General features: G+C 45.8%; 5 non-coding genes across 5 annotated transcripts; all 5 read right to left on the reverse strand.

Annotated features, from left to right (window-relative positions):
- Nucleotides 1-1491: 1491 nt before the first annotated feature.
- LOC130349526 (U2 spliceosomal RNA) lies at nucleotides 1492-1682 on the reverse strand. The gene has a single exon (XR_008886825.1). It is a non-coding gene; the product is annotated as a U2 spliceosomal RNA (small nuclear RNA).
- Nucleotides 1683-3768: 2086 nt separating this feature from the next.
- LOC130349527 (U2 spliceosomal RNA) lies at nucleotides 3769-3959 on the reverse strand. The gene has a single exon (XR_008886826.1). It is a non-coding gene; the product is annotated as a U2 spliceosomal RNA (small nuclear RNA).
- Nucleotides 3960-6047: 2088 nt separating this feature from the next.
- On the reverse strand, nucleotides 6048-6238 carry LOC130349528 (U2 spliceosomal RNA). Its single transcript, XR_008886827.1, has one exon. It is a non-coding gene; the product is annotated as a U2 spliceosomal RNA (small nuclear RNA).
- Nucleotides 6239-8324: 2086 nt separating this feature from the next.
- LOC130349529 (U2 spliceosomal RNA) lies at nucleotides 8325-8515 on the reverse strand. The gene has a single exon (XR_008886828.1). It is a non-coding gene; the product is annotated as a U2 spliceosomal RNA (small nuclear RNA).
- Nucleotides 8516-10587: 2072 nt separating this feature from the next.
- Nucleotides 10588-10778, reverse strand: LOC130349530 (U2 spliceosomal RNA). Its single transcript, XR_008886829.1, has one exon. It is a non-coding gene; the product is annotated as a U2 spliceosomal RNA (small nuclear RNA).
- Nucleotides 10779-12803: the final 2025 nt, after the last annotated feature.

Here is a 12803-nt window from a genome sequence, read left to right on the forward strand (position 1 = left end):
GACATCATAGCACTGTAGTTCTGAGGGTTCAAGATGGATGCAACAATCTCCTGTTGCTTCTATGAAGGCCGTAATAGACGACATCACCAAACAGCTCCATAGTCACATACACAGCAAAGGAGAGATATTGTTTACACCTAGTGATGTCAGTGGTATTGAGTGACATCACAGCACAGTGCTAAGGCTCCTGGGCCTGGACACAGCAGCGGCTGCAATATCTCAACGGAGAATACGTTTATATCTATGTGTGTGTGTGCGCATATATATATATATATATATATATATATATATATATATATGTATATATATATATATATATATTTCTCCGCCGAAATCACTTTTAAACCCATTTCCACCTTTTTTTCCCTTCTCTTCCTCTTACTTTTTTTTCACGTTTTTTTACGTTTTTCTCCTTTTCGCCTCTTTTCTGGGCGTATTATTCTTCTTTTTCTTCTTTTTTTTCGTCTAATGCATACCCCATCAGTGCAGCAATGCTTATTCAATACCGCCAGCAGATGGAGACACTGGGGGATAATTTTCTAAGGATTTATACTGATTTTTCCTGTCTGAATTTGTCGCACAGAAAGTTGCAGGCCAAATATGTGTGACATTTCTGCGACTTTAGCTTCTAGAGCATTTTTACAACATTATACATAGGTGCTGAATACATAAAAAGCGACTGTTCAGCGACAGACAAGTCGCATCGGCTGAAAGTAGGCCAGAATGTCAGTCCATGTTGGAGCAGGTTTAGATACAGTCTAAAGCATAGATCTCAAAGTCTGTGCACAGAATTTAGCAAGGGCCTCGCACCTTCTGATGCATCAGGTAGGTGCACAATAGCATAGCCTAACCCTCTGTACTTTGGTCTATATTGATGCGGGACATAGACAGCCAGCTGATGACCAATCCATTAGTGCAATGGATGGCTGGAAGCATTTGTCTTTGCCTTTGCAATACCACAGAAGCAATGCATGGTCAATGTACAGCAATGACACACCTGTGTGAACAGCCAGGAGACCCCCCCCCCCATGTTATGTTACATAGTTACATAGTTAGTACGGTCGAAAAAAGACATATGTCCATCACGTTCAACCAGGGAATTAAGGGGTAGGGGTGTGGCGCGATATTGGGGAAGGGATGAGATTTTATATTTCTTCATAAGCATTAATCTTATTTTGTCAATTAGGAACATTCAGCACCCACCCGCTATCAAGGCAGCTGCCTATCATGTCATGCCCTACCTGCACAGGTGTGCTGGCTACTCAAATGATCCAATTAAGGAGGCCATTTAGTCAGCAGCAGCAGAAGTCCTGTGCCTGGACGCTCCAACAGGGGCCAGACACAAGCAGAAGCAGAAGCAGCAGAAGCAGCAGCAGCACCACCTTTTGTTTTTTGGCTGCAGCAGCAGCAAGGCCCACAGGGCTGGCTAGCTGGCTAGCCAGCAAGCAGGTAGCAATGAAAGTAGGAATCTTTCTTTTTAACCCTGTAAGGGGGTGGTGCACTGTACCCGAAGATACTGCCATATCGGGTCAATGCATAGGGCGACGGAAGCAAGCTTCGAAATCGGCCCCCGTTCTCAAAAATCCATTTAATATATGGTCCCCAGATAGGGGACGTATCAGATATTAAACTGATAAGAACAGATACTACACTTGATCTTAGCCAAAAGGCCGAGAAGCGATAACCGTGAAAGGGGCGGGCCCAACAAGGTCCCCTTCATGGGCACTATCACTGCTTGCTGTCAGGGAGGCTGCCAGACAATTTTCCATGCACACTCTGGGCTGGGGGGCAGTCAACCACCAGTACACACAGCAGAACCTAAACCCATACCATTATTGCTAAGCAGCAAGACAGGGGCCCATTGCACTCCCACGGGGCCTTTTTAAATGCAATCCATAACCCGGATTTGCCAGGAACCCTTCTTACTCCTCCTACTTGCATGTGACACTGGGCTTAGGATCTGCATAGGAAACACACACACAAGCACACACCTACCTTTGTTGCCTGCAGATGCCTCCTTGGCTGTCCCCAAACGGTATCAAACCAACACCCACGGGAAGCTGTAAGCATAGAGGACATGCCTGCACCCCATTGGACTTACCTGTGTGGGTTAAATCCGGGTTATTTGACAACCTATGGCGGTGATGGTTCTGCTCAGGCAGAGCAGTGCTGATGCTCCTCATAAAGCTGTCGCTGCTGTGAAGGTTCTAGGTGACATCACAAATCCCTTTGGTTACATACACAACAAAGCTGGGTTGTTGTTGTTTACACTCTGCAAGGCCTGTGGAAGTGAGTGACATCATAGCACTGTAGTTCTGAGGGTTCAAGATGGATGCAACAATCTCCTGTTGCTTCTATGAAGGCCGTAATAGACGACATCACCAAACAGCTCCATAGTCACATACACAGCAAAGGAGAGATGTTGTTTACACCTAGTGATGTCAGTGGTATTGAGTGACATCACAGCACAGTGCTAAGGCTCCTGGGCCTGGACACAGCAACGGCTGCAATATCTCAACGGAGAATACGTTTATATCTATGTGTGTGTGTGCGCATATATATATATATATATATATATATATATATATATATATATATTTCTCCGCCGAAATCACTTTTAAACCCATTTCCACCTTTTTTTCCCTTCTCTTCCTCTTACTTTTTTTTCACGTTTTTTTACGTTTTTCTCCTTTTCGCCTCTTTTCTGGGCGTATTATTCTTCTTTTTCTTCTTTTTTTTCGTCTAATGCATACCCCATCAGTGCAGCAATGCTTATTCAATACCGCCAGCAGATGGAGACACTGGGGGATAATTTTCTAAGGATTTATACTGATTTTTCCTGTCTGAATTTGTCGCACAGAAAGTTGCAGGCCAAATATGTGTGACATTTCTGCGACTTTAGCTTCTAGAGCATTTTTACAACATTATACATAGGTGCTGAATACATAAAAAGCGACTGTTCAGCGACAGACAAGTCGCATCGGCTGAAAGTAGGCCAGAATGTCAGTCCATGTTGGAGCAGGTTTAGATACAGTCTAAAGCATAGATCTCAAAGTCTGTGCACAGAATTTAGCAAGGGCCTCGCACCTTCTGATGCATCAGGTAGGTGCACAATAGCATAGCCTAACCCTCTGTACTTTGGTCTATATTGATGCGGGACATAGACAGCCAGCTGATGACCAATCCATTAGTGCAATGGATGGCTGGAAGCATTTGTCTTTGCCTTTGCAATACCACAGAAGCAATGCATGGTCAATGTACAGCAATGACACACCTGTGTGAACAGCCAGGAGACCCCCCCCCCCATGTTATGTTACATAGTTACATAGTTAGTACGGTCGAAAAAAGACATATGTCCATCACGTTCAACCAGGGAATTAAGGGGTAGGGGTGTGGCGCGATATTGGGGAAGGGATGAGATTTTATATTTCTTCATAAGCATTAATCTTATTTTGTCAATTAGGAACATTCAGCACCCACCCGCTATCAAGGCAGCTGCCTATCATGTCATGCCCTACCTGCACAGGTGTGCTGGCTACTCAAATGATCCAATTAAGGAGGCCATTTAGTCAGCAGCAGCAGAAGTCCTGTGCCTGGACGCTCCAACAGGGGCCAGACACAAGCAGAAGCAGAAGCAGCAGAAGCAGCAGCAGCACCACCTTTTGTTTTTTGGCTGCAGCAGCAGCAAGGCCCACAGGGCTGGCTAGCTGGCTAGCCAGCAAGCAGGTAGCAATGAAAGTAGGAATCTTTCTTTTTAACCCTGTAAGGGGGTGGTGCACTGTACCCGAAGATACTGCCATATCGGGTCAATGCATAGGGCGACGGAAGCAAGCTTCGAAATCGGCCCCCGTTCTCAAAAATCCATTTAATATATGGTCCCCAGATAGGGGACGTATCAGATATTAAACTGATAAGAACAGATACTACACTTGATCTTAGCCAAAAGGCCGAGAAGCGATAACCGTGAAAGGGGCGGGCCCAACAAGGTCCCCTTCATGGGCACTATCACTGCTTGCTGTCAGGGAGGCTGCCAGACAATTTTCCATGCACACTCTGGGCTGGGGGGCAGTCAACCACCAGTACACACAGCAGAACCTAAACCCATACCATTATTGCTAAGCAGCAAGACAGGGGCCCATTGCACTCCCACGGGGCCTTTTTAAATGCAATCCATAACCCGGATTTGCCAGGAACCCTTCTTACTCCTCCTACTTGCATGTGACACTGGGCTTAGGATCTGCATAGGAAACACACACACAAGCACACACCTACCTTTGTTGCCTGCAGATGCCTCCTTGGCTGTCCCCAAACGGTATCAAACCAACACCCACGGGAAGCTGTAAGCATAGAGGACATGCCTGCACCCCATTGGACTTACCTGTGTGGGTTAAATCCGGGTTATTTGACAACCTATGGCGGTGATGGTTCTGCTCAGGCAGAGCAGTGCTGATGCTCCTCATAAAGCTGTCGCTGCTGTGAAGGTTCTAGGTGACATCACAAATCCCTTTGGTTACATACACAACAAAGCTGGGTTGTTGTTGTTTACACTCTGCAAGGCCTGTGGAAGTGAGTGACATCATAGCACTGTAGTTCTGAGGGTTCAAGATGGATGCAACAATCTCCTGTTGCTTCTATGAAGGCCGTAATAGACGACATCACCAAACAGCTCCATAGTCACATACACAGCAAAGGAGAGATGTTGTTTACACCTAGTGATGTCAGTGGTATTGAGTGACATCACAGCACAGTGCTAAGGCTCCTGGGCCTGGACACAGCAGCGGCTGCAATATCTCAACGGAGAATACGTTTATATCTATGTGTGTGTGTGCGCATATATATATATATATATATATATATATATATATATATATATATATTTCTCCGCCGAAATCACTTTTAAACCCATTTCCACCTTTTTTTCCCTTCTCTTCCTCTTACTTTTTTTTCACGTTTTTTTACGTTTTTCTCCTTTTCGCCTCTTTTCTGGGCGTATTATTCTTCTTTTTCTTCTTTTTTTTCGTCTAATGCATACCCCATCAGTGCAGCAATGCTTATTCAATACCGCCAGCAGATGGAGACACTGGGGGATAATTTTCTAAGGATTTATACTGATTTTTCCTGTCTGAATTTGTCGCACAGAAAGTTGCAGGCCAAATATGTGTGACATTTCTGCGACTTTAGCTTCTAGAGCATTTTTACAACATTATACATAGGTGCTGAATACATAAAAAGCGACTGTTCAGCGACAGACAAGTCGCATCGGCTGAAAGTAGGCCAGAATGTCAGTCCATGTTGGAGCAGGTTTAGATACAGTCTAAAGCATAGATCTCAAAGTCTGTGCACAGAATTTAGCAAGGGCCTCGCACCTTCTGATGCATCAGGTAGGTGCACAATAGCATAGCCTAACCCTCTGTACTTTGGTCTATATTGATGCGGGACATAGACAGCCAGCTGATGACCAATCCATTAGTGCAATGGATGGCTGGAAGCATTTGTCTTTGCCTTTGCAATACCACAGAAGCAATGCATGGTCAATGTACAGCAATGACACACCTGTGTGAACAGCCAGGAGACCCCCCCCCCCATGTTATGTTACATAGTTACATAGTTAGTACGGTCGAAAAAAGACATATGTCCATCACGTTCAACCAGGGAATTAAGGGGTAGGGGTGTGGCGCGATATTGGGGAAGGGATGAGATTTTATATTTCTTCATAAGCATTAATCTTATTTTGTCAATTAGGAACATTCAGCACCCACCCGCTATCAAGGCAGCTGCCTATCATGTCATGCCCTACCTGCACAGGTGTGCTGGCTACTCAAATGATCCAATTAAGGAGGCCATTTAGTCAGCAGCAGCAGAAGTCCTGTGCCTGGACGCTCCAACAGGGGCCAGACACAAGCAGAAGCAGAAGCAGCAGAAGCAGCAGCAGCACCACCTTTTGTTTTTTGGCTGCAGCAGCAGCAAGGCCCACAGGGCTGGCTAGCTGGCTAGCCAGCAAGCAGGTAGCAATGAAAGTAGGAATCTTTCTTTTTAACCCTGTAAGGGGGTGGTGCACTGTACCCGAAGATACTGCCATATCGGGTCAATGCATAGGGCGACGGAAGCAAGCTTCGAAATCGGCCCCCGTTCTCAAAAATCCATTTAATATATGGTCCCCAGATAGGGGACGTATCAGATATTAAACTGATAAGAACAGATACTACACTTGATCTTAGCCAAAAGGCCGAGAAGCGATAACCGTGAAAGGGGCGGGCCCAACAAGGTCCCCTTCATGGGCACTATCACTGCTTGCTGTCAGGGAGGCTGCCAGACAATTTTCCATGCACACTCTGGGCTGGGGGGCAGTCAACCACCAGTACACACAGCAGAACCTAAACCCATACCATTATTGCTAAGCAGCAAGACAGGGGCCCATTGCACTCCCACGGGGCCTTTTTAAATGCAATCCATAACCCGGATTTGCCAGGAACCCTTCTTACTCCTCCTACTTGCATGTGACACTGGGCTTAGGATCTGCATAGGAAACACACACACAAGCACACACCTACCTTTGTTGCCTGCAGATGCCTCCTTGGCTGTCCCCAAACGGTATCAAACCAACACCCACGGGAAGCTGTAAGCATAGAGGACATGCCTGCACCCCATTGGACTTACCTGTGTGGGTTAAATCCGGGTTATTTGACAACCTATGGCGGTGATGGTTCTGCTCAGGCAGAGCAGTGCTGATGCTCCTCATAAAGCTGTCGCTGCTGTGAAGGTTCTAGGTGACATCACAAATCCCTTTGGTTACATACACAACAAAGCTGGGTTGTTGTTGTTTACACTCTGCAAGGCCTGTGGAAGTGAGTGACATCATAGCACTGTAGTTCTGAGGGTTCAAGATGGATGCAACAATCTCCTGTTGCTTCTATGAAGGCCGTAATAGACGACATCACCAAACAGCTCCATAGTCACATACACAGCAAAGGAGAGATGTTGTTTACACCTAGTGATGTCAGTGGTATTGAGTGACATCACAGCACAGTGCTAAGGCTCCTGGGCCTGGACACAGCAGCGGCTGCAATATCTCAACGGAGAATACGTTTATATCTATGTGTGTGTGTGCGCATATATATATATATATATATATATATATATATATATATATATATTTCTCCGCCGAAATCACTTTTAAACCCATTTCCACCTTTTTTTCCCTTCTCTTCCTCTTACTTTTTTTTCACGTTTTTTTACGTTTTTCTCCTTTTCGCCTCTTTTCTGGGCGTATTATTCTTCTTTTTCTTCTTTTTTTTCGTCTAATGCATACCCCATCAGTGCAGCAATGCTTATTCAATACCGCCAGCAGATGGAGACACTGGGGGATAATTTTCTAAGGATTTATACTGATTTTTCCTGTCTGAATTTGTCGCACAGAAAGTTGCAGGCCAAATATGTGTGACATTTCTGCGACTTTAGCTTCTAGAGCATTTTTACAACATTATACATAGGTGCTGAATACATAAAAAGCGACTGTTCAGCGACAGACAAGTCGCATCGGCTGAAAGTAGGCCAGAATGTCAGTCCATGTTGGAGCAGGTTTAGATACAGTCTAAAGCATAGATCTCAAAGTCTGTGCACAGAATTTAGCAAGGGCCTCGCACCTTCTGATGCATCAGGTAGGTGCACAATAGCATAGCCTAACCCTCTGTACTTTGGTCTATATTGATGCGGGACATAGACAGCCAGCTGATGACCAATCCATTAGTGCAATGGATGGCTGGAAGCATTTGTCTTTGCCTTTGCAATACCACAGAAGCAATGCATGGTCAATGTACAGCAATGACACACCTGTGTGAACAGCCAGGAGACCCCCCCCCCCATGTTATGTTACATAGTTACATAGTTAGTACGGTCGAAAAAAGACATATGTCCATCACGTTCAACCAGGGAATTAAGGGGTAGGGGTGTGGCGCGATATTGGGGAAGGGATGAGATTTTATATTTCTTCATAAGCATTAATCTTATTTTGTCAATTAGGAACATTCAGCACCCACCCGCTATCAAGGCAGCTGCCTATCATGTCATGCCCTACCTGCACAGGTGTGCTGGCTACTCAAATGATCCAATTAAGGAGGCCATTTAGTCAGCAGCAGCAGAAGTCCTGTGCCTGGACGCTCCAACAGGGGCCAGACACAAGCAGAAGCAGAAGCAGCAGAAGCAGCAGCAGCACCACCTTTTGTTTTTTGGCTGCAGCAGCAGCAAGGCCCACAGGGCTGGCTAGCTGGCTAGCCAGCAAGCAGGTAGCAATGAAAGTAGGAATCTTTCTTTTTAACCCTGTAAGGGGGTGGTGCACTGTACCCGAAGATACTGCCATATCGGGTCAATGCATAGGGCGACGGAAGCAAGCTTCGAAATCGGCCCCCGTTCTCAAAAATCCATTTAATATATGGTCCCCAGATAGGGGACGTATCAGATATTAAACTGATAAGAACAGATACTACACTTGATCTTAGCCAAAAGGCCGAGAAGCGATAACCGTGAAAGGGGCGGGCCCAACAAGGTCCCCTTCATGGGCACTATCACTGCTTGCTGTCAGGGAGGCTGCCAGACAATTTTCCATGCACACTCTGGGCTGGGGGGCAGTCAACCACCAGTACACACAGCAGAACCTAAACCCATACCATTATTGCTAAGCAGCAAGACAGGGGCCCATTGCACTCCCACGGGGCCTTTTTAAATGCAATCCATAACCCGGATTTGCCAGGAACCCTTCTTACTCCTCCTACTTGCATGTGACACTGGGCTTAGGATCTGCATAGGAAACACACACACAAGCACACACCTACCTTTGTTGCCTGCAGATGCCTCCTTGGCTGTCCCCAAACGGTATCAAACCAACACCCACGGGAAGCTGTAAGCATAGAGGACATGCCTGCACCCCATTGGACTTACCTGTGTGGGTTAAATCCGGGTTATTTGACAACCTATGGCGGTGATGGTTCTGCTCAGGCAGAGCAGTGCTGATGCTCCTCATAAAGCTGTCGCTGCTGTGAAGGTTCTAGGTGACATCACAAATCCCTTTGGTTACATACACAACAAAGCTGGGTTGTTGTTGTTTACACTCTGCAAGGCCTGTGGAAGTGAGTGACATCATAGCACTGTAGTTCTGAGGGTTCAAGATGGATGCAACAATCTCCTGTTGCTTCTATGAAGGCCGTAATAGACGACATCACCAAACAGCTCCATAGTCACATACACAGCAAAGGAGAGATGTTGTTTACACCTAGTGATGTCAGTGGTATTGAGTGACATCACAGCACAGTGCTAAGGCTCCTGGGCCTGGACACAGCAGCGGCTGCAATATCTCAACGGAGAATACGTTTATATCTATGTGTGTGTGTGCGCATATATATATATATATATATATATATATATATATATTTCTCCGCCGAAATCACTTTTAAACCCATTTCCACCTTTTTTTCCCTTCTCTTCCTCTTACTTTTTTTTCACGTTTTTTTACGTTTTTCTCCTTTTCGCCTCTTTTCTGGGCGTATTATTCTTCTTTTTCTTCTTTTTTTTCGTCTAATGCATACCCCATCAGTGCAGCAATGCTTATTCAATACCGCCAGCAGATGGAGACACTGGGGGATAATTTTCTAAGGATTTATACTGATTTTTCCTGTCTGAATTTGTCGCACAGAAAGTTGCAGGCCAAATATGTGTGACATTTCTGCGACTTTAGCTTCTAGAGCATTTTTACAACATTATACATAGGTGCTGAATACATAAAAAGCGACTGTTCAGCGACAGACAAGTCGCATCGGCTGAAAGTAGGCCAGAATGTCAGTCCATGTTGGAGCAGGTTTAGATACAGTCTAAAGCATAGATCTCAAAGTCTGTGCACAGAATTTAGCAAGGGCCTCGCACCTTCTGATGCATCAGGTAGGTGCACAATAGCATAGCCTAACCCTCTGTACTTTGGTCTATATTGATGCGGGACATAGACAGCCAGCTGATGACCAATCCATTAGTGCAATGGATGGCTGGAAGCATTTGTCTTTGCCTTTGCAATACCACAGAAGCAATGCATGGTCAATGTACAGCAATGACACACCTGTGTGAACAGCCAGGAGACCCCCCCCCCCATGTTATGTTACATAGTTACATAGTTAGTACGGTCGAAAAAAGACATATGTCCATCACGTTCAACCAGGGAATTAAGGGGTAGGGGTGTGGCGCGATATTGGGGAAGGGATGAGATTTTATATTTCTTCATAAGCATTAATCTTATTTTGTCAATTAGGAACATTCAGCACCCACCCGCTATCAAGGCAGCTGCCTATCATGTCATGCCCTACCTGCACAGGTGTGCTGGCTACTCAAATGATCCAATTAAGGAGGCCATTTAGTCAGCAGCAGCAGAAGTCCTGTGCCTGGACGCTCCAACAGGGGCCAGACACAAGCAGAAGCAGCAGAAGCAGCAGCAGCACCACCTTTTGTTTTTTGGCTGCAGCAGCAGCAAGGCCCACAGGGCTGGCTAGCTGGCTAGCCAGCAAGCAGGTAGCAATGAAAGTAGGAATCTTTCTTTTTAACCCTGTAAGGGGGTGGTGCACTGTACCCGAAGATACTGCCATATCGGGTCAATGCATAGGGCGACGGAAGCAAGCTTCGAAATCGGCCCCCGTTCTCAAAAATCCATTTAATATATGGTCCCCAGATAGGGGACGTATCAGATATTAAACTGATAAGAACAGATACTACACTTGATCTTAGCCAAAAGGCCGAGAAGCGATAACCGTGAAAGGGGCGGGCCCAACAAGGTCCCCTTCATGGGCACTATCACTGCTTGCTGTCAGGGAGGCTGCCAGACAATTTTCCATGCACACTCTGGGCTGGGGGGCAGTCAACCACCAGTACACACAGCAGAACCTAAACCCATACCATTATTGCTAAGCAGCAAGACAGGGGCCCATTGCACTCCCACGGGGCCTTTTTAAATGCAATCCATAACCCGGATTTGCCAGGAACCCTTCTTACTCCTCCTACTTGCATGTGACACTGGGCTTAGGATCTGCATAGGAAACACACACACAAGCACACACCTACCTTTGTTGCCTGCAGATGCCTCCTTGGCTGTCCCCAAACGGTATCAAACCAACACCCACGGGAAGCTGTAAGCATAGAGGACATGCCTGCACCCCATTGGACTTACCTGTGTGGGTTAAATCCGGGTTATTTGACAACCTATGGCGGTGATGGTTCTGCTCAGGCAGAGCAGTGCTGATGCTCCTCATAAAGCTGTCGCTGCTGTGAAGGTTCTAGGTGACATCACAAATCCCTTTGGTTACATACACAACAAAGCTGGGTTGTTGTTGTTTACACTCTGCAAGGCCTGTGGAAGTGAGTGACATCATAGCACTGTAGTTCTGAGGGTTCAAGATGGATGCAACAATCTCCTGTTGCTTCTATGAAGGCCGTAATAGACGACATCACCAAACAGCTCCATAGTCACATACACAGCAAAGGAGAGATGTTGTTTACACCTAGTGATGTCAGTGGTATTGAGTGACATCACAGCACAGTGCTAAGGCTCCTGGGCCTGGACACAGCAGCGGCTGCAATATCTCAACGGAGAATACGTTTATATCTATGTGTGTGTGTGCGCATATATATATATATATATATATATATATATATATATATATATATATATATATTTCTCCGCCGAAATCACTTTTAAACCCATTTCCACCTTTTTTTCCCTTCTCTTCCTCTTACTTTTTTTTCACGTTTTTTTACGTTTTTCTCCTTTTCGCCTCTTTTCTGGGCGTATTATTCTTCTTTTTCTTCTTTTTTTTCGTCTAATGCATACCCCATCAGTGCAGCAATGCTTATTCAATACCGCCAGCAGATGGAGACACTGGGGGATAATTTTCTAAGGATTTATACTGATTTTTCCTGTCTGAATTTGTCGCACAGAAAGTTGCAGGCCAAATATGTGTGACATTTCTGCGACTTTAGCTTCTAGAGCATTTTTACAACATTATACATAGGTGCTGAATACATAAAAAGCGACTGTTCAGCGACAGACAAGTCGCATCGGCTGAAAGTAGGCCAGAATGTCAGTCCATGTTGGAGCAGGTTTAGATACAGTCTAAAGCATAGATCTCAAAGTCTGTGCACAGAATTTAGCAAGGGCCTCGCACCTTCTGATGCATCAGGTAGGTGCACAATAGCATAGCCTAACCCTCTGTACTTTGGTCTATATTGATGCGGGACATAGACAGCCAGCTGATGACCAATCCATTAGTGCAATGGATGGCTGGAAGCATTTGTCTTTGCCTTTGCAATACCACAGAAGCAATGCATGGTCAATGTACAGCAATGACACACCTGTGTGAACAGCCAGGAGACCCCCCCCCATGTTATGTTACATAGTTACATAGTTAGTACGGTCGAAAAAAGACATATGTCCATCACGTTCAACCAGGGAATTAAGGGGTAGGGGTGTGGCGCGATATTGGGGAAGGGATGAGATTTTATATTTCTTCATAAGCATTAATCTTATTTTGTCAATTAGGAACATTCAGCACCCACCCGCTATCAAGGCAGCTGCCTATCATGTCATGCCCTACCTGCACAGGTGTGCTGGCTACTCAAATGATCCAATTAAGGAGGCCATTTAGTCAGCAGCAGCAGAAGTCCTGTGCCTGGACGCTCCAACAGGGGCCAGACACAAGCAGAAGCAGAAGCAGCAGAAGCAGCAGCAGCACCACCTTTTGTTTTTTGGCTGCAGCAGCAGCAAGGCCCACAGGGCT

Source organism: Hyla sarda, unplaced genomic scaffold (genome assembly GCF_029499605.1).
Source record: "Hyla sarda isolate aHylSar1 unplaced genomic scaffold, aHylSar1.hap1 scaffold_916, whole genome shotgun sequence".
In the NCBI taxonomy this organism is placed as follows: domain Eukaryota; kingdom Metazoa; phylum Chordata; class Amphibia; order Anura; family Hylidae; genus Hyla; species Hyla sarda.